Source organism: Drosophila takahashii, chromosome 2R, assembly GCF_030179915.1.
Source record: "Drosophila takahashii strain IR98-3 E-12201 chromosome 2R, DtakHiC1v2, whole genome shotgun sequence".
In the NCBI taxonomy this organism is placed as follows: Eukaryota; Metazoa; Arthropoda; class Insecta; order Diptera; family Drosophilidae; genus Drosophila; species Drosophila takahashii.
Genome location: NC_091679.1, coordinates 14,541,482 through 14,566,441, shown reverse-complemented (window position 1 = coordinate 14,566,441; position 24,960 = coordinate 14,541,482). Strand labels below are relative to the sequence as shown.

General features: G+C 37.9%; 1 long non-coding RNA gene across 3 annotated transcripts in view; it reads left to right on the top strand.

The window, feature by feature from the left end:
* Nucleotides 1-5,840: 5,840 nt before the first annotated feature.
* Nucleotides 5,841-24,960, top strand: part of LOC138912617 (uncharacterized) — a 33,733-nt gene continuing 14,613 nt past the window's right edge. Inside the window, exons 1-3 of one of the 3 annotated variants that reach the window (XR_011418179.1) lie at nt 5,841-6,060; nt 6,117-6,274; nt 21,225-22,258. This is a non-coding gene — a long non-coding RNA (uncharacterized lncRNA). The remainder of the gene's footprint in view (nt 6,061-6,116; nt 6,275-21,224; nt 22,259-24,960) is intronic. The other 2 variants (XR_011418178.1, XR_011418177.1) reach the window with 2 other exon arrangements.

Here is a 24,960-nt window from a genome sequence, read left to right as displayed (position 1 = left end):
GCATTTACAGTCGAAAACGGACATTACGAGTTTACGAGGATGCCCTTCGGCCTCAAGAACGCACCTGCGACGTTCCAACGCGTTATGGACAACGTCCTAGGCGATTTAGTAGGGAAAGTTTGCCTGGTTTATCTCGACGATATCATAATATTTTCCCCCTCCCTACAAAGCCATATTACAGACATTAAATCAGTTTTCACCAGATTACAAAACGCAAATCTAAAAATACAACCATCTAAATGCAATTTCCTTAGGAAAGAAATTGATTTCTTGGGACACATTGTTACACAGGAAGGAGTTAAGCCTAACCCAGACAAAATCCAAGCGATAAAAGATTTTCCTTGCCCTAAAACCACTAGGGAAATTAAATCGTTCCTAGGCTTATTAGGTTATTACAGGAAGTTCATAAGGGACTTCGCGGGAATAACCAAACCAATAACTAGACAACTGAAAGGCAAGAAATCAATAGTGATTGACGACGAGTTTAAAGAAGCAGTAGCTTATTCAAAGAACCTCTTGTGTAACGACCCGATACTGGCTTACCCGGATTTTACTAAACCATTTACATTGACCACAGACGCGAGTAATTATGCCATAGGTGCGGTACTATCTCAGGGACCAGACACAAATGATAGACCTATCTCATTCGCCAGCCGAACTCTCTCGGACACAGAAGTTAGATATTCAACAATAGAAAAAGAAATGCTAGCGATTGTTTGGTCCGTAGGGCACTTTAGACCTTACCTTTTTGGCCGCAGATTCAAAATAGTAACAGACCATAAACCATTAGTCTGGCTAGAAAATTTAAAGGGTCAAAACCCAAAATTACTTCGGTGGAAAACCACCCTGGCCGCTTATGACTACGAAGTAGTTTATAAAAAGGGCTCCCAAAATGTTGTTGCTGATGCACTTAGCAGAATAGAACCGAATTTAAATGTAAACGAAGACCCACCGAGAATAACAGTTGTCCAAAAACCACTAAATTATTTTAATATCCAAATAGTTTTCCAAATCGGGCCATCAATCCCAGTACAAATAATAACACCATTTCCCCAGAAAATAAGACGAACCTTCTCGGAACCTGAATATACGTTTGACTCAATCACTAATATACTTCAGACTATTCTCAAACCAAACAAAACACATGCCATTTTGGCACCGGATAACGTCTTTCTTATAATTGAAGAGGCGTTCAACAATTATTTTACAGGGAATAACTTATATAACATCTGTCGTTGCACATCACTTTTAATCGACCTTTCCAGTACAGAAGAACAAAAGAGCAAAATTCAATTATACCATCTTAATAGCAACCATAGAGGAATCGATGAAACCTTTAGTCATCTCAAAAGGGACGTATATTTTCCGCGTATGAAAGCAATTATTACACAAATAATCAACGACTGTGACATGTGTCTAACACTTAAATATGATAGACAACCTCATAGACCTTTCATGCAGGCTCCACCTGCACCATCAGGGCCTTTAGATGTTGTCCATATTGACATCTACACAATCAATAACACGAGTAATTTAACCATCATCGACAAATTTTCGAAGTTTGCGCAAGCATACCCATTAACTAATAGGAACTCAATTAAGGTTATCGCAGCACTTTCACATTTCTTCAGTACCTTTGGCTTACCCAAAAAATTGGTCTTTGACCAAGGCGCGGAATTCTCAGGGAACTTATTCAACGATTTTCTGGCACAGTACAACATAACCATTCATATGACTTCGTTTCAACAATCAACGGGAAACGCACCTGTTGAAAGACTCCATTCAACGTTCACGGAACTGTATAGAATAATTGTCAATCGCAGAAAAGAACTCCAACTGCAATGTGACCACGCAGAACTATTCGCGGAGTTATTGAAAACATATAACAATGCGATACATTCCAGTACCGCCCATACACCATTCGAACTTTTCCATGGTAGAACTCACATATTTGAAAAAACAGTGAAGTTCGACAACCACCATGATTACTTAACAAAACTTAACGAATTTAGAAGGGAACTATACCCTCAAATCCAGAACCAGTTAAGTAACAAAACAGAACAAAGATTGACCAAGTTAAATCAAGAAAGGGAACCACCAGTTCAGGTCGAAAGCGACGACGTGGTATTCAGAAAGGAAAATAGGAGAAACAAACTAACACCTAGATTTTCGTTACACAAAGTCAGAGCTGATAAAGGGGTTACACTAATAACAACCAGACAACAAAAATTACACAAACAGAAAATAAGAAAAATAATCAGGAAAAACAATAACACCCAGTAAACCTGTTTCATTACAGAACAACCCATTCCACCGCACAGTCTTTCTCTTTGGAAAGACTCAACGGATCCTCACCCCTCGCACTCATTCATCTGGGAAACGCTCACATAACTCAAAATCATAAAATTCTGACCCATGTCGTAGACATCCAAGACTTCAAGGAGTGCGTTCTTAAAATAAGAAACACATTAAAAGCCCTTACACTAGATACAACATTTAGAATTTCGGAAGAAATTATTCAAGGGAAACTACAACAATTAGAAGACAGAATAGACACCTTACTTCCACACATAAGGAGTAAAAGAGGTTTGATAAATGGCCTAGGAACCATTTTCAAATCAATATCAGGAAATTTAGATGACAATGATGGCCAGAACATTCTTGCCGAGATAAAAACCCTAAAAGAAACATCCCATGCCTTGAAGAATGATCAAGAAAAACAAGTAAACTTCGATAAACAAGTTATTATTAGGTTCAACAACATTACAGAACACATTAATAGGGAACAAGCCAAACTACAACACTTTTTAGATACAGCACAGAATTCAATCTTCAAAGAACTCAGAGAGGATAGAGAAAATATATATACACTACAATATATTAACCGAATAAACTTTAACATCGACACTCTAACAGAACACATTAATAATATAGCAGAAAGCCTTTTGGCTAGCAAATTGGGATTAATCCCAAAATTTTTATTCAACAAAGAACAAATTAATTCTATTAGGAATATGTTAAGCATTCAAAACATTAACTTACAATTAGATGAACACATCTATAACATTCTTATACCATCATGTTATACTTTCAATACCAAATTATTGTTTAACGTTAAGATACCAATATTCGATACAAAAATTTATAAATTCACTCATATTGTTCCCTTACCATTAAACAACTCACACTTCATCATTTCCCCGGAATTCCTGGCACATGCCAACAACACCTTTCACCAATTTCACGAAAGCTGTCTTAAAGTGGAGCGGGAGTTTTTCTGCGAAAAAGCGCATATGGATATGGTGGCCAAAAACAACAGATGCCTGTCGGACATCGTCAAGAACGCAAAGGAAACAAAATGCGATGTGATGGACACAGAATACGAAATGAACATATTTGAAGCCGAAAAAGGTTTTATCTTTATTTTCAACGGACAAAACGTCACCCTTAAATCAACGTGCTATGACGATACACAGCTGGATGGCTCCTACATACTACGGTACAATAATTGTACAGTATGGATAAACGACGTAGAATACAGCGACAGAGAATTGATAGAACACGACCACTTTACTTTTGTACTCCCACCAGTCGACAAGATTACAAAAAATCAAACCATCAAAACACTATCGCTGGAGAAGTTACACCTAGAGACCCTATCGACAGCTGGGAAGATCACCAACATGGACAATGCAACACATTATAAATTTACAGCCATATATTCGACAATATTACTGATCTTAGTCCTCATCGTCGTCCTCCGAATATGCAATAGACCAAAGACGATCTTTTTCCCGCAACCTACACCTGTACCTACCTTTGTGGAGCCGACCATTCCTTCGCTATGGCCCTCTCTCCACTCTAGGGGGGGAGGAGTTACCGCACACATTGTTGCGGCCACACCGCCGCCCCCCAAGCCTCAGCGACACAGATAAATGGTCATTAACCCATTACTGTGTGCACAAACGCTGAGTCTGGAGACCAGCGGAAGCTAGCGGAGCCAGCCGTCTTTTCGTCACCCAGAGCCAGCCGTCTCTCCGTCACCCGAAACCAGCCGCATCGACAGCCACGCAAATATGCAAGATGTGCAAATTCCCCTCTTCCCGTTTTCCATTCCATTCTCATTCGCACTTATTTCATAAGTTAGTTCTTAGTTTCGAAGACAATAAAGAATCATTATAATTTTGACCGAAGACGAAAGAGGTTCTGACTTATTAAAACTTATCGAATATTATTGAAACACCCATTGGACTCACTCGCAATATACCTGGACACTGAAAACACCCCTGGGACTCAACCCACAGTATACCTAGATACTGTAATTCGCGCAATTTGAAAATATATTTTTTTCCCGCCCCCGCAACTGCAGCACTGCTCACAGCTATCGTGGATACATAAAAATCAAAAATGAACAATTATAAAGTTTTTCCCCGAATTTATGGTTTTTTTAAATTATTTTGTTAATAAGTTTCGATATTTTGACAATCGATACATGCCAGAAGTCATGTATCATGTATCAAGAAAAGGTAGCGTACTTTTTTTACGCTACCTGATCACTGATGCAAAATTCTTGCATCATGATCAGTGATCATGAGCGTTCAGCAGAACTATCGTACGAAATCCATCAGTGATCAGTGATCCCGTTGTTCTGCTGAACGCAGCCAATAATACTCACACAAAAAGTACTTTAAACTATAAGGAAATATTTATTTAAGTTAATTTAATCAATTTTAGTTCGTCCTAAATTATATATAAAACATTTTTTAGTGGATAAGTTTTGAGAAAATTGAGTGTCTCAACTTACAGACCGTCCCAACCTACAGACCACTTCCCTACAAAAAAAACTAGCAGCTTAAATTTCAGTACACTGAGTGAGTATAAACTGTATACTTAGTTTAAACTTGACAACTTCGAAATTTTCATTTTTATACGTTCGAAGTTGTTAGGTTAATACTCAGAGTATCGAGAAATTTTTGACACTCAATAGTTTAGTTTTCATGTACAAATAGTTTAGTTTCTATGATCATTTTTTTTTTGGGTGTATAATAATATTAGATCGACATACATGACGCTTGTGCTTATAATTTAAATAACAGGGGGATTTCCTAAACTGTTGAATTGCTGAATTGTTGAAAACTCAACAAAAAATTTCAGCAACTAAGGGAACGACCCAAAATGGTTCCTGTTGAATTTTCAAGCAGCTGTTTTTTGTTGAAAAGTTTCAAGGAACTTAAAACAAGTGAAATTTAATGTATTATTGCTAGTTACTGCCTAAAATTGTTACCAAGGTAAAAAGAACCACAAACATGCTTTTTAAGTTGATTTTGAAATAAATAATGCGTACTGTTGATACTAAAATATTACAGAGTTGCCATGACTTCTAATAAAAAAGATTAACAGCTGACCAAAATTCAACAATTCAGCAATTCAACAGTTTAGGGAATCCCCCTAACATAACCGCGGCAGGAAAGCTGACGAGTGCACGATAAACTCGAGCTGCACGGTCACACTGGTAAGCGCGAAGATCATACCAACCGATTGTACAAATTATTCGACCACAAACGGGAAAAAGCCGTACGATCACAAACGATCAGATCATTCATGGGACGATCGCGGTCGCTCACCGCTAATTTTATTAGCAATTTGATCAACTTATAGGACATTTTAGGAAATTAAACAAATTTTCGATGGTTTCAGCGATATATCGAGGTTTTCAACCATCGATTATGAAAACATCGATGTACCCACCATCGATGGTTTTGCATCTCTACCGCTCGGATGAACCACATTATAGTACGTTTAATGTGAATAGACTATAACAATACTATTTTTCGATAACTTTAAAGCGATATTCTGCCAATTTGTGCAATACCATCGCTATTGTTTTTCTCTTTGCTTTCGTTTCGTCGACGTATGCTAGATATGGTAGAGTCTAGTCTGTGACGTTCTGGTCACTGCGGAAAATCCATTCTGTTGTCGAAATACAGTATAACCCAGTTAGTGAACTAGATTTAGTGTCTAACTGTCGCTCAGCTATGGACATCGATGATTTCTTTTACAGTAAGTTGCTTCCCCATACGTACTATGAAACAAAAACAGCTTTAAACGAATTACAGTGCCGCAATTTAATATCCAACCGCCAGCTAAGGCAGAAGAAATCCTTATGGGGTTAAAATCCTATTAATGAGTACTGTCATGTTTTGAAATCCAAACTGCATTTGCATTTCAAAACCATATAAATGTTGCACAGTGCTTTCAATCAACAAGAAAGGAGGTTAGCTTTGGCATGTTTGTATACCCTTGCAATTCAAATACATACCTTTTAATTACCCTGCAGTCCCATTCAGCGCCTTTTTGGCAGTGAATCAGTGCACTATGGTTTTTCCGTTTTTTTTTGGCATAAATTCTAATTTTAAACATATTGAATTGATATTTGGTTTAAATACATTTTTTAAGCTCCCATGATGACCTACCAAGTTTCAAATGATTTGGGGCACTATTTCTGGCCGATTTGCCCCAACTGTTTTGTTTATCAAGCTATTGCTTTGATATTTGGTTTTTATACATTTTTAAAGCTCCTAAGATGACCTACCAAGTTTCAAATGATTTAAAGCACTTTTTAATATAGCTGCCATATAACCGATCTGGCCGACATGCAAAAAAGATCCATTAAACAATTTTATTTCTTATTTCCTTTATATTTAATGAAAAAAAAAGATCACATTTTAGTATTCATCTCCATTATTAGTGCTTCATTCTGAAATTAAATATGAGTCAAAATCTGCCAAGTGGGCCACCCCTGTTCCGAAGGTCCGATTTTCATCGAACTTTTTTACTTTTCCGGTTCACAACGAAAATATAAGAACTTCATTTGAACGGTTTTGCGAAATTTTGAGTTTTACCGGAGTTATAGGGGTCAAAGCATTTTTAAAACTTTTTTGAAAAAGTTGCACTCAGTCATTAATTCATAGCTTCGGAACGGTATGAGATATATTTATGATGTTTTCACTAATCGCTCAAGAATTATTATGGCTTTCCATAAAAAAATGTAAAAAAAAATTAAACATTTTTTTTCTTTAAAATAAATCAACATTTTTTTTTAGTTTTTACTTTTTTCAGTGTTCTTCACCAGCTATAGAGTTTAAAACCATTTGAAAATGAAGTTTGATTCATTACGAAAATGATCAAAAAAAAAAAAAAGAGTGGCCCGGCCAAAGGGTTTTCGCAAAATAAAAACTAAAAAAAAATGTTGATTTATTTTTAAGAAAAAAATTTTTTAATTTTTTTTACATTTTTTTATGGAAAGTCATAATAATTCTTGAGCGATTCCGAAGTTATGAATTAATGACTGAGTGCAACTTTTTCGAAAAAGTGTAAAAAATGCCATGTTTTAACCCCTATAACTCCGGTAAAACTCAAAATTTCGCAAAACCGTTCAAATGAAGTTCTTATATTTTCGTTGTGAACCGGAAAAGTAAAAAAGTTCGATGAAAATCGGACCTTCGGAACAGGGGTGGCCCACTTGGCAGATTTTGACTCATATACATTTTACAAAATTTTGTTGTTGCTACAAGTGTCAACCAGCTCAGCACGACTGAACACATATTGTACTAGAAAATTTTTATTTTTTCGAAAACGTGTGGATTCGGACAAAAAGGGTTGCCAATAATCTGCACACTTTGGTTAATAGATACATGCAAAAGTACTGATCCACGAAACACAACTACACTTGTTAAGCTCGTTCTAAAAATACACATAAACAAAACACGGTTCAATTGGACAAACACAAAACAACGACACAAACATTGGTAAACTTTAGTTTTACATACCTGGACAATCGTTTTCCATATTTATTCATTTAACATTTTTTTGTAAACTTTTGCCACAACAAACGTTCAAAGTCGCACAATTTTTCTCGCCAATTTCATACAAAAAATCACTATGGACGGCAGTCCATGTAGTGACGAAGCGCACCAGGAGAGTGTGCGAAGGCGACTACTATATATACACGAAGAAATGAAAATCTACTGTGATGGTCCGATCATAATGAATAATACACCTATCGAAAGGTATTGCGAAAACTAACAGGATTGCATACCAAGACTTTAAGAAAATCAATTGGCTTGGGAGAGAGAGCGGTGAAAGTGAAAAAGTGAAAATTTCGAAATTTGGAGCTGTTGGGGCCGGTGGGGATAAATGCCCCCTCGCAATGTTTTAGTTGTATTCCTTTTGAAAATACCCGTCGAATGAGGGGTCATTTGTCAAAATTCGACTCTCCGTTCAAAAGTTATAGCCAAAATAAGATTTTCTTCTTCTTCCCAAAATGAAAATTTAATTCTGTTTGTCCACTTGTCCACTTGTCCACTTGTCCACTTGTCCACTTGTCCAAAATATGTTTTTTAAGTTCTGAAAATTTGATATGACGTTCATCACATCGATATAAAAAACTTTTGTTCTACCACTTTTGGAAAAACCCGCTAGTTTAGCGGGAAAACAGCTATAAGTAGCTAAAATTCGGAAAGCCGTAACTTCTATACTACTAAAGCTACAGGCTTGTGCTGCATCTCGTTTGAAAGGTATTTTTAAATGCTATAAACGCCTTCTATATGCAATTTGTGTAAATGTAATACCTAAAAAAATATGAACAAAAGACAATTTTTTAAAACTTTTTTTTTAGCTTTTTTTTATTTTTTTCAAAAACGGCTCTAACGATTTTCTTTAAAACCTTAAACTGTATAGCCCTTGAGATTCCTTAAATTTTGGTATATAACACATTACTGTAAAAAGTCACGTTTAAAAGTTATTTTTATTCGAAAATAGCCACTTTTGCCAGCTCGAACAATTAACGCTCCCTGAGTATTGAATTTTGTGGGAGGGTATCCGAACTGTACTTTAGGGTCATGGAATCAGTAAATTTGCACTTAAGAGTTCCATATAGGAATCTTTTGTTCTACGACTTTTGGAAAAAGCCGCTACTTTAGCGGGAAAAAGCTAAAAATAGCTAAATTTCGTTAGTTTGTAAGTTCTACACTACTAAAGGTACAGACATGTACTATACCTCGTTTAAAAGGTATTTTGAAATACTTCAACGCCTTTTTAACTTAATTTGTTAAAATACAATAGTTTAAAAATTATGATTGACCAATTTAAATTTAAATGTATATATTAGCTCCTATGAGAGCAAATGTAAACAAACAAAAACTTCTGATATCAAATAAAAACACCTCTTAACGAGGTAAAAAACTAGTGACGACCGCACCTTCAACATACAAAAGTTCTGATATCAACATTTGTGACGAAAAATTATTACACTCGTCATTAAATAGACTTTCTAATCTTTTCTCATTCGTCACGCTGCAATAGAAAATGCCTGTAAGGGGAAAAAGGCTGGAATAGTTTGCTAGGGCGGGCCGAATGAGAAAATATTAGAAAGTCTATTTAATGACGAGTGTAATAATTTTTCGTCACAAATGTTGATATCAGAACTTTTGTATGTTGAAGGTGCGGTCGTCACTAGTTTTTTACCTCGTTAAGAGGTGTTTTTATTTGATTTCATACAAAACAGGTGGTACATAATTGGCTGACTTTAACAGCTCGCCAGCAGAACAGTGTTGCTCCATATGTTAAAGTTAAATATTTTTCTATCTGTCTAGGGTGTTTAAAAATTAATAATTAAAAAAAATTTAAGATACAAAAAAAAAAATTGACTTTATGCCAAAAAAAAACGCGAAAAAAACCATAGTGCACTGCTAAGAATTGAGAACTAAGCGCTCAATTTCTAGTGAATTTGTATGAAAAATAGCGATGATTTTAACATGGGCATGTCCTAGGAGCTGCCAGAAACACTCGCCTTTTCGGCTAAATACACGGTTGCCACTTCAAAAAAATTTTTTAACCAAAAAAAGATCAACAAGAAAGGAAGCTAGCTTCGGCCAGCCGAAGCTTATATACCCTTGCAGATAAAGTAAATACCTATAGATTATTGCTCACTCGGTGCTGTTTCAGGGATTCCAAGTTCAGCGTGCCTATTTAAATTTTGTTTTTAAGTTGTCAAAAATCAAAACGCCTACAAAGTTACAATAAATTTTCTTATATATTTTTGAATATTCCTATGGGAGCCTTAAGACATAGTGGTCCGATCGGGATCTCTCCGACATATGTACTACCTGCAATAGAAGACTTTCGGGAAAATTTCATCGTGATAGCTTTAAAACTGAGAGACTAGTTTGCATAGAAACGGACGGACGGACATGGCTAGATAGACTCGGCTATTGGTGCTGATCAAGAATATACAGTGAGCACAATAATTATTCGTACACTTATCTCTTTCGACTTTGAAAGCCAACAATTTCTAAAATAAGGCTTAGTACTCAACCCAACTAAAAGTCGTCCAAAACAAAAAACTTCATATGAAAAACAAAGTCAAAAAATTTTGTTTCATATGAAGTTTTTGTTTTGGACGACTTTTTGTTGGGTTGAGTACTAGCCCTATACCGTAAAAACAAAAAATAAGACATTAAAAACAAACCTATTCTAAACATATTACAAAAAAAAAAAAACGATATCATAAACCTCATAGTATAATTAATTAAAATAAAGAAAAAAGTCTGGTTTTTTACGCACAAAAATTATTCGTACATTTCTAGTAAATACTTTTTTTATGAAGCCTTTTGACATTTTTTTATTGGGCGTCCTTCTGCATGGTTCTGGCCATATTACAGGAGTCGCTACACCCCATTTTGGCCCACTGGCTCATTTTAAGAATTCCTTTCAAAATATCTTAGCCATGCGAGTCCTTCTTTAGAGAAAGTCCAAAGCATTTCCAAAAGGATTAGTGTCAAGCAACTATGGATGTGATTTAAGGGGTTATATACAGTTGTACCGCTCAAAAAAAATGAAATTTTGTCTAATTTTTTTTTGACACCATACAAAATATTTATTAAAAATGTTTTGCCGACGTTGTTTAGTTCATGTTTCTGGGTACTTATTAAAAATTTTTCATAAAAAAATATTAAATAATAAAAATGTTATGGCCGAATTTCAAGATCGTCTTTTTTCGATGGTGACTTGCGGTTGACATCATATCCCAAGAACGGTTCATCTCAAATCAAAAATTAAAAAAAATTTCGTTAGTATATTATATTGCCTAGTCCCTAAACGAGGGATTTGTAAAAATTTTGATTAAAAAAATGGCGACGGCTTTAACAAGTACTTTTTCAAGGTATAAGATTTTTTGATTATTAGGAATCTCAAAATGCCTGGAAAAGGACACTTAAATATCAAATAGAATAAAATCTTACTTTTCACAAATTGATGGTTTTGTAATGGAATATTTAGGCCTGTACGTAACTACTTGGGGAGGGGAAAATTTAGTGTTTTTTTTTATTCCACAATAAACAATTGTACATAAAAGAACACTTTTGGAAAAAAAATGGTTAAAAGTTGCCACCAGAAGTGGGCTCAATCGAAGAACTTTCTTCATAAAGTCATACAAAATGTTCGAAAATAATCATTATTTGGTTCAGGAATGGCTTCTTTCTTTCTTTCTTGCTTTTACCATTGAATCCAGCTTAAATCACATCCTTAGTTCCTTGACACTAATCCTTTTGGAAATGCTTTGGACGTTCTCTAAAGAAGGACTCGCATGGATAAGATAATTTGAAAGGAATTCTTAAAATGAACCAGTGGGCCAAAATGGGGTGTAGCGACTCCTGTAATATGGCCAAAACCATGAAATTTGATTTGAAAGTCCTGTCTAGGTCTGCAGAAGGACGCTCAATAAAAAAAAATGTCAAAAGTTAAAGGGCTTCATAAAAAAACGTATTTACTAAAAATGTACGAAAAATTGTTAATTGTTGCGTTTAAAACAAAACTTTTTTCCTTAATTTAATTAATTATACTATGAGGATTATGATATCGATTTCTTTTTTTTTTGTAATATGTTTAGAATAGGTTTGTTTTTAATGTCTGATTTTTTGTTTTTACGGTATATTTTAGAAATTGTTGGCTTTCAAAGTCGAAAGAGATAAGGGTACGAATAATTATTGTGCTCACTGTATATACTGTGAAAAAAAAAACGGTATATGTACGATTTTCGTGACGGTCATGAATCCATGAATCGGTCTTACTCCGTCCCCGAAAATCCATAACGCGCTTAAAGAAGTTTCACTTCAATAGAACAACTAACGACCTCAAAGTGCCCGAAAATTCCCTATTTGTCTATTCTTTCTTTTCATAAGTTGTCAAAATAATAGGCTAATAGGCCTTCTGAAAAAATCAGGGACCGAAAATAACTGTTATTCGGGGGTGTCACAGAAATCCAGAATTTCCCCCGAATAGCAAATCTCGGTGTCACAGGCGTCATTTTTGACGGTTTTTAAATCCCCCGTATTTTGCCGGACGTTTTGATAAAATTACCCAACTTACAAATGTTTCCCAAAAATATAACTTTATTTAAGACAACTCTAATGAATTTTATGAACTACCTGCATACTACGATTTTTATACCTATTTCGGGTTATATTTAAAAATATGCTTTTAATAAAACCTCTCGAAAAAACTATCTAAAAAAAAGCGCATATTGTACACAATAAAAGAAAAAAATTAAAAATTTGAATTACCCGCCAGGCTACATATTGCAACCCTGAACAGCGGTTTGCCGCGGCTGCGTTGGTTTATTTACACTTGTAAATTGGCAAGAATTTTAAAAGCGAACCAAAATTCCATCTGCTCTAGAGTATTGCGAAGGCATAAACTGTGAGAGGCTAGGACGCAGAGGAGATCCTTACAAGCGGTTTTACGTGGTAGTCCATGGGGATTTAACTCATTGGCCAGGTCCTTTTAAGCAGTGGTCACAAGAATGCAGACGCCCTGAGTATGAACTTTGGTAATGTCGATATTATCGCAAATGAATTCGAAGAATATGGTGTCTTGCGCTGGTGACCTATGTTTACCCCTGAAAATTAGCAATGCTTATTAGTTTAAATTAATAATAAACAAAAAATTGTTAACTTTTTTACTTACATGTCTCCTTCTTCTTCACAGCCGGCGTTTTACACGACAAAAAAAGGTCATTTTTCACGACAGTGATGCCAACTTTTTGTAAAGGCGTCCGGTTTTTACTAATTTCTCTATAACTAACATTCTCTATAACAAAACATTTGGATAACTAACTGCGAAATTTTGACAAATTTGGTATTTTAAAGTTCTAGCTAATTGGTAACGCTGCCAGGTAGACGGTTTGTCGACGGATTTTTTTTAGCTAATTTTTTTGAGAGGTATTATAAAAAGCATATTTTTAAATAAAAACCGAAGTAGGTATAAAAATCTTAGTATGCAGGTAGTTCATAAAATTCAAAAGAGTTGTCTTAAATAAAGTTATATTTTTGGGAAACATTTGTAAGTTGGGTAATTTTATCAAAACGTCCGGCAAAATACGGGGGATTTAAAAACCGTCAAAAATGGCGTCTGTGACACCGAGATTTGCTATCCGGGGGAAATTCGGTTGGAATGGTTTTCTGTGACACCCCCGATAGAGTATATGCTTCGGCTGGCCGAAGCTAGCTTCCTTTCTTTTTATACCCTTGCAGAGGGTATTATGATTTTAGTCAGAAGTTTGCAACGCAGTGAATTGTATATTCTATTCGTTCAAAAGTATTTAACAGCTAGAAGGAAGCATTTCTGACCCTATAAAGTATATATATTCTTGATCAGGATCACTAGCCGAGTCGATATAGCCATATCCGTCTGTCTGTCTTTCTGTCCGTCTGTCCGTATCAACGCTGAGATCTCGGAAGCTCGAAAAGCTCGAAAGTTGGGATAACCCACACATATTCTTGGGCTTCCTTCGCAGCGTAAGTTTGTCTCAGCCGAGGGCCACGTCCCCGCGTTAGATCGCCTTAAACGATTTTAAAAGGTGTCTTGTCGCCCATTCCTTTACAGATTTCGGAAAAGTAAAAATGCAGTTTTATTGTGTTTAGCAATACCTATCGAAATGTAGAAAAAATTCTTCTTCATTAATTTTTTATTATATATTAAGTTTTGTAAAATACCCTCTCATTAATTTCTCCAAAGTGACCTATGTAATAATTTATAAGACCTAGTCTTGTCGCATCGTGATAAAACAAATAAATTAAATTAAACTAAAAAAAAGTTCTTTAAGAAGTTAAAAAAGAAATGAAGCAAAAAGACGATAAACTGCAAAATTTTGAAGAAAAAAATAATTAAACACAAAGAGTTCAATAAAATAAATCAAACAGAAAATAATCAATCTGAAGATCACTGTGAACGGCAGTCCACGTAGTGACGAAGCGCACCAGGAGAGTGTGCGAAGGCGACTACTATATATACACGAAGAAATACAAATCTGCTGTGATGGTCCCAAAGCATGCAAATAACAGTTGACCGTTTTTATACCCGTTACACGTAGAGTAAAAGGGTATATTGCATTCGTGCAAAAGTATGTAACAGGGAGAAGGAACCGCTTCCGACCCTATAAAGTATATATATTCTTGATCAGGGTCACTAGCCGAGTCGATATAGCCATGTCCGTCCGTCTGTCCGTCCGTATGAACGCTGAGATCTCGGAAACTACAAAAGCTAGAAGGTTGAGATTTTCCACACATACTCTTGGGCTTCCTACGCAGCGCAAGTTTATTTCAGCCGAGCGCCACACCCCCTCTAACGTCCACAATCGCCCACTAACAATTTTAAAATGTGTTTGGCGCCCACACCTTTAAAGATTTCCGATAAGTCATTTTGTTGTGTATACTTATACCTATCGAAATGTAGAAGACATTTTTCAAATCGGACCATTCAATAAAAAGTTATACGCAATAAAAAAAAATGGTATATACCCATCTCCCTCGCACTCCCTTTAGCCGAGTGACGGGGATTAGATAGTCGGGACAACAACCCGACTATAGCGTTCTCTCTTGTTTTCCTTACGGTCTCTGCGCAGCACACTTCGTTTCCTTTCGTTTTGGTTCGGAAATTCGGTTCGGAAAAGATGCTATAGCAAAAGATACTTCCGTAACAACTCAACTGGCTGTGGCCACGATAATACCACAAAAATCGCCAATCGTTATAAGAAAACTATAGAGTCAAAGAGTTATTAAAGGCTTAACCCATGACTGTATTATCGTTTCCCTGTAATAATGGTTTTTGATTATATCGAATTAGTTAAATCAAATGAATGCACTTACTTCTTTACTTTACTTGAATCTAAAGCAAAACAATTTTTTGCAAAACAAAAAGCCCCGTTTTTACTTTAATGTTGGAAGTAATTTCTTTGGTCTTGATATCTGCGCCGATAGGTTCGCACTTAAGACAATTCGACGATATCCCACAGAGTTGGAAGATAAATCGCTCGGGAATTCATTTTAAAATCAATTGGATGACTTAAACAATTTTGATTTATATTTAACTGTAAATAGAATCACCTGTTTTCGAATGAAGAGTGGAACCAGATTGACAACGCTCGAATGTCTGGTAACACTTGCCACAAATCCAACCGCACAAATTTGGCTCGGTGGATGAAGTACAGAGACAAAATTTGTCTCACAGGCTTTTTTATTGCAGCGTGACGAATGAGAAAATTTTAGAAAGTGTATTTAATTACGACTGTAATAATTTTTCGTCACAAATGTTGATATCAAAAATTTTTTATGTTGAAGGTGCGATCGTCACTAGTTTTTTACCTCGTTAAGAGGTGTTTATACCCTTGCAGAAGGTATTATGATTTCAGTCAGAAGTTTGCAACGCAGTGAATGAGACACACACGGTCCACACGAACGCCAGAGGGAAAACTCTGCTCGAAACCTTCGCGTCACTCGAGGCAGCCCTATTAAACACTGGTTCGGAACACACTTTTAGAAGAGGCTCAGCCGGCTCAGTCGTGGACCTCACCTTCTGCAGCAGCTCGCTTTTTCAACAAGTCCGATGGCGCCTTGGAGAAGTCTACTCTGCGAGCGACCATAAGGCCAGCACACCGCCGCTTCAATCCAAAGTCGCTCCAGGAGGACGCGTTCCACAGAGCATGGGGAGAACCGGGTATGGGCGAGCACGCCGAGAGCAGCGCTGAGAAGCTAATGGGAGCCATGGCGACGGCATGCAGAGCCAGCATGAGGGAAACGAGGAGTCACCACCGTAACCTAGAACCGGTCTACTGGTGGTCAGGAGAGATCGCAGCAGCCCGCAGCAATTGTCAGCGTGCGAGAAGATTGCATCAGAGGGCGATAGGTCGCATAAACCTTGAGCTCAGGCGGCAGGAGTACGCCGAAAACCGCAGAATATTAAAGAGACTCATTAAGCAGTCAAAGAGGAAATGCTTCCTGGAACTGTGCGACGCAGCCGACGAGGATCCCTGGGGTTCAGCCTACAAAGTGGTGGTTAAAAGGATGAGCCAGGCAAAGCCCCTTGGCCCAGGAGAAGCCAACAGAACAAGGGAAATAGTACAACACCTGTTTCCAACAGTGCGTCCAGCTCCACAACGCGAACAGATAGCACTAGCAGCTACAATGCCGAGTATCGTCCAGCCGGATGAAATACGGAAGTTAGCCAGGGACTTGCCCCTAGGAAAGGCTCCAGGTCCGGACGGCATCCCGGACAGCGCAGTAAAGCTGGCTATGCTCGAGCACCCCGAGGCATTCGCTGACGCCTTCGACCATTGCCTAAGGGAAAACACCTCCCCGAAGCGGTGGAAGATTCAGAAGCTGGTCCTGCTACCCAAGCCGAACAAGCACCCAGAGAACCCGTCGTCGGACAGGCCAATATGCCTGATCGACCATGTAGGCAAAGCACTTGAACGGTGCATTAGCAACAGACTGCAAGAAGCCATCTCCGCAGCCGGGGACCTGTCACCAGTGTTGGGACATACCTAGATACTTTTACCTAGGTATGTACCTAGGTACAATTTAGTAATACCTTTTACCTTATCTAGGTATAAAAATAATTGAGTACCTTTTACCTTACCTAGCTACAGATTTTTATATACCTTTGGAATTATGAAGGTACTTACATAGGTATTAAACATTGCTCTGATTTAAAATAGCCAAATCTGACTACGACACTGTAGAATCGTTTCATTGTATCGTTTCGTTTCGAAATTGTAATAGTCGGATGCCCCCAATGTGGAGTAGAGGAGACCGCCGAGCATGTGATCTTCACCTGCCCACGGTTTGAGCGCAACAGGGAAGAATTCTTAGGCGAGACCAGAGACCCTGCTGCTCTGGGAGACCGCATGATCTCGGACGAACAGTTCTGGGCTCAGATGAACAACTTTGCCGCGGTAGTCATGAAGACCCTGCGGAAAGTAGAGAGAACGCGAGACGAAGCTCGACGACGGACCTCGAGATGAGCCTCAGTGTAAGTCCTGACCCTGCGAAGCAAAGCCACGCGGTAGTCCCGCAGGGTTATCAGGAACAAAACTATTCTCTTTCTTGGTCTATTTTCTATATTATAAAAACTCTGTACACACCACCCCCACACCTCTATAAACCCTTCCCCCCATAATAAACAGACTAATAAAAAAAACCCCTGTATATATTTTTGATCAGCATCACTAGACGAATCGATCTAGCCATGTCCGTCTGTCCGTCCGTCTGTTTCAACCAAACTTGTTTCTCAGTTTTTGAAACTCAAGATGAAACTTTCCGAAAAGTCTGCTTTCTGTTGCAGGTAGTATATAAATTGGAAACTGCCGGATCGGACAACTATACCTTATAGCTTATGGCTTATAGGAATATTCGGAAAAATAATGGAAACAAGTTATAGCTTCGGTGTTGACAAAAAACACTTTACTTTCTTCTCTTAGGAATATTATTTATAATTATATATTATATATTTCAGAATTTCGGACTACTATATCATATAGCTGCCATAGGAACGATCAGAAAATTAATGGGAAAATAATAAGAAATACATTTAAGCTTTCTTGGTTTTAATTGTATTATTTTCTACTCTAGGAAATGACTTTTGTTAAATATTTCCTAATTTCAATTTTAGTTTTATCAAAATCGGAAGACTATATCATAGCCGCCATAGGTTTTTGACTATGTTTTCTAGAATTTATTTGGGTTTGAAAGGTTTGAAAGATAAAGAGTGTATCTTTTAAAAAACTTTAACATGAAAACAAACCATGAATCCGTTTGCCTCTGAGACCTGTGGAATGTTGGCCAGTTTTAGCATTTTTCGAACTTTGAGGTCCTTGTGCTAAGAATTCTTGCGTCGGGGAACTCGGAATCTGGTACGAATTTAAAAATATAGCATCCATCGAGGCAAATTTAAAAAGCATTCTTTTTGCTGCACAGTGTTATTATCAATCGAAACTTTACTTTGGTTAAGCAGTTTAACTAAAGACATTTTTACTCCAGGCCACTTCATTTAAAGAAACACAAAACTAAAAAATTATAAAACTCTTATATAACATTGGGCAACTAATTGATACACATGACAATTATGAAAATGACGAAAGGAAAGTATTTCCGCATAGGGTCAGAATTCCGCGCGATATATATTATGTATATATATATTTCGTTTAAAAATCCTATCTGCGCGCGGAGATATGTAATTTTTGTCATATTTCTGTTCTTGTAAATAAGCATCTTAAGATTATACAAAAAGGAATTAGGACAATCGGATTCGCTTAGACATGACTTTTTTATTTTGAACGGTTAAATAAAATATTTAAATATCCAGCTGTTACATACTTACGAACGAATACAATAATACAATAATACAATAATACAATAATACAATAATACAATAATACAATAATACAATAATACAATAATACAATAATACAATAATACAATAATACAATAATACAATAATACAATAATACAATAATACAATAATACAATAATACAATAATACAATAATACAATAATACAATAATACAATAATACAATAATACAATAATACAATAATACAATAATACAATAATACAATAATACAATAATACAATAATACAATAATACAATAATACAATAATACAATAATACAATAATACAATAATACAATAATACAATAATACAATAATACAATAATACAATAATACAATAATACAATAATACAATAATACAATAATACAATAATACAATAATACAATAATAATAAAATGCCTTCTGCATCGCACACTACCGTCGTAGGAGTGGTATGTGGGGCTTGCACCCACTAAAAACCTCTCCTCATCAGGCCTGTATCCACTTCGGAAAAGCTTTCGCATTACTTCAAAGTAGGGCCTATTGCGCGCAGTGCGCGTTCATCTACTCATACAAAGCTCTAAGGTTCGTCTCTACTTAGGTGCCAATGTATAGCACAGTAGATATCCATTGGCACTTAAGGAGAGGCGATCCCCAGAGCCCGTCTGATGTCTGCGTCCAGACTGCCCATTTTTATATCCTTTCATCAAGGTCCCTTTTTCTTCACGCATGCTAGGACTAGTGCTGCTGGACACGACACCGTGCAATATGCGCTTATTATGCCTAAGGCAGAGGTTCTTTGTATAGCCATCAAAGTTTTTAATCTGCAATTTGTTTTTAGCGAGTCAGCCCACACTTCACATCCATACAGAAGAATTGAGTTATTTGTTAACAACTTTCGTCTGGATGGTATTGGTCCACCGATGTTTGCCATAACTCTGCTAAGATACCTTGCTGTCTCTGCAGCCTTGGTTCTAGCATATTCAATTTGAGGTCCAAAGGTCAGTTTTGAGTCCAGCCTGACCCCGAGGTACTTTATTGTCTTCTGTGTCCGAATAGTAGTCTCGGTGAGCCTTGATTCTATCTCTAATGTCATCTGCTTTCTGGTGACTAACAGTAGCTCGGTTTTTTTTCGGAAGCCAGCTGTAAGCCACGAGAGTTAATGTTTCACGATTTTCCATTTTTTTTCACAACCTCTTCACAACGCCACACTTTTTCTTTGTTAAACATTTTTAGGATTATTTTTTATAATTTTATAATTTCAGTCAGATGTTTGCAACGCAGTGAAGGAGACGTTTCCGACCACATAAAGTATATATATTCTTGATCAGCACCATTAGCCGAGTCTATCTAGCCCTGCCCGTCTGTCCGTTTCTATGCGAACTAGTTTCTCAGTTTTAAAGCTATCGCGAGGAAACTTTCCCGAAAGTTTTTTTTCTATTGCAGGTAGTACATATGTCGGAGCGAGCCGGATCGGACCACTATATTTTAAGGCTCCCATAGGAATATTCAAACAAATATAAGAAAATTCGTTGTAACTTTGTAGGAAGTTGGCGTTTTGATTCTTGACAACTTAAAAACAAAATTTAAATAGAAACGCTGAATCTGGAATCCCTGGAACTGCACTGAGTGAGCACTAAACTATAGGTATTTACTTTATCTGCAAGGGTGTAAAAGCTTCGGCTTGCCGAAGCAAGCTTCCTTTCTTGTTTTTGCTTAATTATTTTCATACTTAAAATTAATAGATTTTTACAAACTACGGTGACTTGTAGGGGTCTTCGGTACGTTCTTAGCTTCCGAAATCTTGTTGAGCTGCCTTTTCGCGCATGGAGATTTTTCACGCATCTCCGCATCCTCTCCGGAGGCTCTGTAGGCTCCACCTAACCAATGTGTCTTAGAATGGTCCATTGATTATGTTCCGCCAAAAACGAGTCATATCTTTTTTCGCGTCCATACAAATGTTCCAAAGTGAAGGCTACTGAGATAATTTTCATCAAAAAACCAGTATTCTCCTCCAAATCGACCAATCCTATTATATAAGAATATTAGATAAGAATAATAAAAACTTACTTAGCAGTGCAAGAATAACATCCTTCTGGGCTGTAGGTCAAAATGATCTCTATTATATTGTTTATGCACCTTATACCATAAGCTCAACAAAGTTTTAATACCCTTCAAAAGTACTTACTTAAAAATGTATTCTCAATTAATAGCACCTTTGTTTGAATTCGAAAACAACTTACCACAGTTAAGCGCAATTGAAAACCGCGGAAAAACGGCGCCTGTCTTTCAGATGTAGAAAAAGAATACTGTGCGAGAAAAACCACATCTGCCATTTCAATCTCTCTCTCCCAGAGCAGAGAGAGAGAGAGAGAGATTCAGAGAGAGAAATTTGGGAAAGCGTCGTCTCGGGCGTTTCGGTTAAACTCCTTCGGCCAGCCGAAGCTAGCTTCCTTTCTTGTTTTAAAGAGCAGTTAGTGGATGGCATCTACTTGTTAAAGTTAAATAACTTTTTTTTTTCAGACGATCTATCGTTCTATGGTTTAACTCCTCAAAATGATTATGATAACAATGCTTTAGATGACATTCTAAACTCATCAGCACCTTACATTGATGCATCGATAAACCTAACTGAATTAATACCGGATTTTCAAAGAGAACCTACGTCATCTGAACTGCGTCTTTTATCAAGCCCAATTGGTGAGGAGTTACATTCCACCTTTGATTCTATAACACCAAACTCGGCATTTCCTTGCTTAAAACAAAACCTTTCTATTTGTACTGCTGAAAACAGAAAGAATGTAAATGAAAAGAACCTTCAGTTAGAATATGGTAACAGTAGATGTCATATGCAAGATCGCAAAACACCGTCTCCCACAGGAAGTTTTAGCAGTTCAACTGGCAGCTCAACAAGTGGCATACAGAGCGATATATCTGAAGTCTCACAAAAAAGGACACTTGAACCATTTTTTAAACCATTTGAAATTACGCAAAACAATACAAAATGCAATAGCAAGTATTCAAATAAAATTTCACGAACTTATCCATGTGTTACCGATAGCAAGCAAACAAAAAGTCAAAATTCTTCTGAACTTCAAATACCAGAAACATCACTTGAAACTCCTCCAAAAGCTGAGCCGTCTAAATCAAAGACAATTTTTTTATCTTCACACGATTACAAAGCGCTTATGCAAAAAATACAACTTAACGGAACTAAGGCCTTCAAACTACAAAGTAATGAAGGGTCAAAAATTCCTAAGATCCTTATTAAAAAAAATAATACAAAATTATTGCAATCTTTGGAAGAAAAACATAACCCAAAAGTACACAGTTCATATGGCCACATAAAAGAACAACAGAACACGCACCTAAATGTTGGCCCTAAATGTGAATTCCTTAATACTTTTACTATGGATGAAAAGGTTTATAAAAAACGGCAACGTATGATTAAAAACCGGGAATCTGCTTGCTTATCTCGTAAAAAACGAAAGGAGTATGTTGTTTCGTTGGAGAATCGAATAAATAAACTTGAAGCTGAATATAAAGCTTTAAAAGTAGTAAGTATTCATTGCACTAATTTTCGAAATGCTCTGTATAACTTTATATATTAGACTTGTTTCAAATTGTCAAAAATCAAAATGCTTGCTTTAAAACTAAACAAGAGAAAACGCTATAGTCGGGTGCCACGGAAATCAGATACCCGTTACTGAGGTAAAGGGAGTGCACAGACAGACAGACAGACAGACAGACAGACAGACAGACAGACAGACAGACAGACAGACAGACAGACAGACAGACAGACAGACAGACAGACAGACAGCCAGACAGACAGACAGACAGACAGACAGACAGACAGACAGACAGACAGACAGACAGACAGACAGACAGACAGACAGACAGACAGACAGACAGACAGACAGACAGACAGACAGACAGACAGACAGACAGACAGACAGACAGACAGACAGACAGACAGACAGACAGACAGACAGACAGACAGACAGACAGACAGACAGACAGACAGACAGACAGACAGACAGACAGACAGACAGACAGACAGACAGACAGACAGACAGACAGACAGACAGACAGACAGACAGACAGACAGACAGACAGACAGACAGACAGACAGACAGACAGACAGACAGACAGACAGACAGACAGACAGACAGACAGACAGACAGACAGACAGACAGACAGACAGACAGACAGACAGACAGACAGACAGACAGACAGACAGACAGACAGACAGACAGACAGACAGACAGACAGACAGACAGACAGACAGACAGACAGACAGACAGACAGACAGACAGACAGACAGACAGACAGACAGACAGACAGACAGACAGACAGACAGACAGACAGACAGACAGACAGACAGACAGACAGACAGACAGACAGACAGACAGACAGACAGACAGACAGACAGACAGACAGACAGACAGACAGACAGACAGACAGACAGACAGACAGACAGACAGACAGACAGACAGACAGACAGACAGACAGACAGACAGACAGACAGACAGACAGACAGACAGACAGACAGACAGACAGACAGACAGACAGACAGACAGACAGACAGACAGACAGACAGACAGACAGACAGACAGACAGACAGACAGACAGACAGACAGACAGACAGACAGACAGACAGACAGACAGACAGACAGACAGACAGACAGACAGACAGACAGACAGACAGACAGACAGACAGACAGACAGACAGACAGACAGACAGACAGACAGACAGACAGACAGACAGACAGACAGACAGACAGACAGACAGACAGACAGACAGACAGACAGACAGACAGACAGACAGACAGACAGACAGACAGACAGACAGACAGACAGACAGACAGACAGACAGACAGACAGACAGACAGACAGACAGACAGACAGACAGACAGACAGACAGACAGACAGACAGACAGACAGACAGACAGACAGACAGACAGACAGACAGACAGACAGACAGACAGACAGACAGACAGACAGACAGACAGACAGACAGACAGACAGACAGACAGACAGACAGACAGACAGACAGACAGACAGACAGACAGACAGACAGACAGACAGACAGACAGACAGACAGACAGACAGACAGACAGACAGACAGACAGACAGACAGACAGACAGACAGACAGACAGACAGACAGACAGACAGACAGACAGACAGACAGACAGACAGACAGACAGACAGACAGACAGACAGACAGACAGACAGACAGACAGACAGACAGACAGACAGACAGACAGACAGACAGACAGACAGACAGACAGACAGACAGACAGACAGACAGACAGACAGACAGACAGACAGACAGACAGACAGACAGACAGACAGACAGACAGACAGACAGACAGACAGACAGACAGACAGACAGACAGACAGACAGACAGACAGACAGACAGACAGACAGACAGACAGACAGACAGACAGACAGACAGACAGACAGACAGACAGACAGACAGACAGACAGACAGACAGACAGACAGACAGACAGACAGACAGACAGACAGACAGACAGACAGACAGACAGACAGACAGACAGACAGACAGACAGACAGACAGACAGACAGACAGACAGACAGACAGACAGACAGACAGACAGACAGACAGACAGACAGACAGACAGACAGACAGACAGACAGACAGACAGACAGACAGACAGACAGACAGACAGACAGACAGACAGACAGACAGACAGACAGACAGACAGACAGACAGACAGACAGACAGACAGACAGACAGACAGACAGACAGACAGACAGACAGACAGACAGACAGACAGACAGACAGACAGACAGACAGACAGACAGACAGACAGACAGACAGACAGACAGACAGACAGACAGACAGACAGACAGACAGACAGACAGACAGACAGACAGACAGACAGACAGACAGACAGACAGACAGACAGACAGACAGACAGACAGACAGACAGACAGACAGACAGACAGACAGACAGACAGACAGACAGACAGACAGACAGACAGACAGACAGACAGACAGACAGACAGACAGACAGACAGACAGACAGACAGACAGACAGACAGACAGACAGACAGACAGACAGACAGACAGACAGACAGACAGACAGACAGACAGACAGACAGACAGACAGACAGACAGACAGACAGACAGACAGACAGACAGACAGACAGACAGACAGACAGACAGACAGACAGACAGACAGACAGACAGACAGACTTTTTATTTGAGTAAAATTAGTTTTAGCCCAAA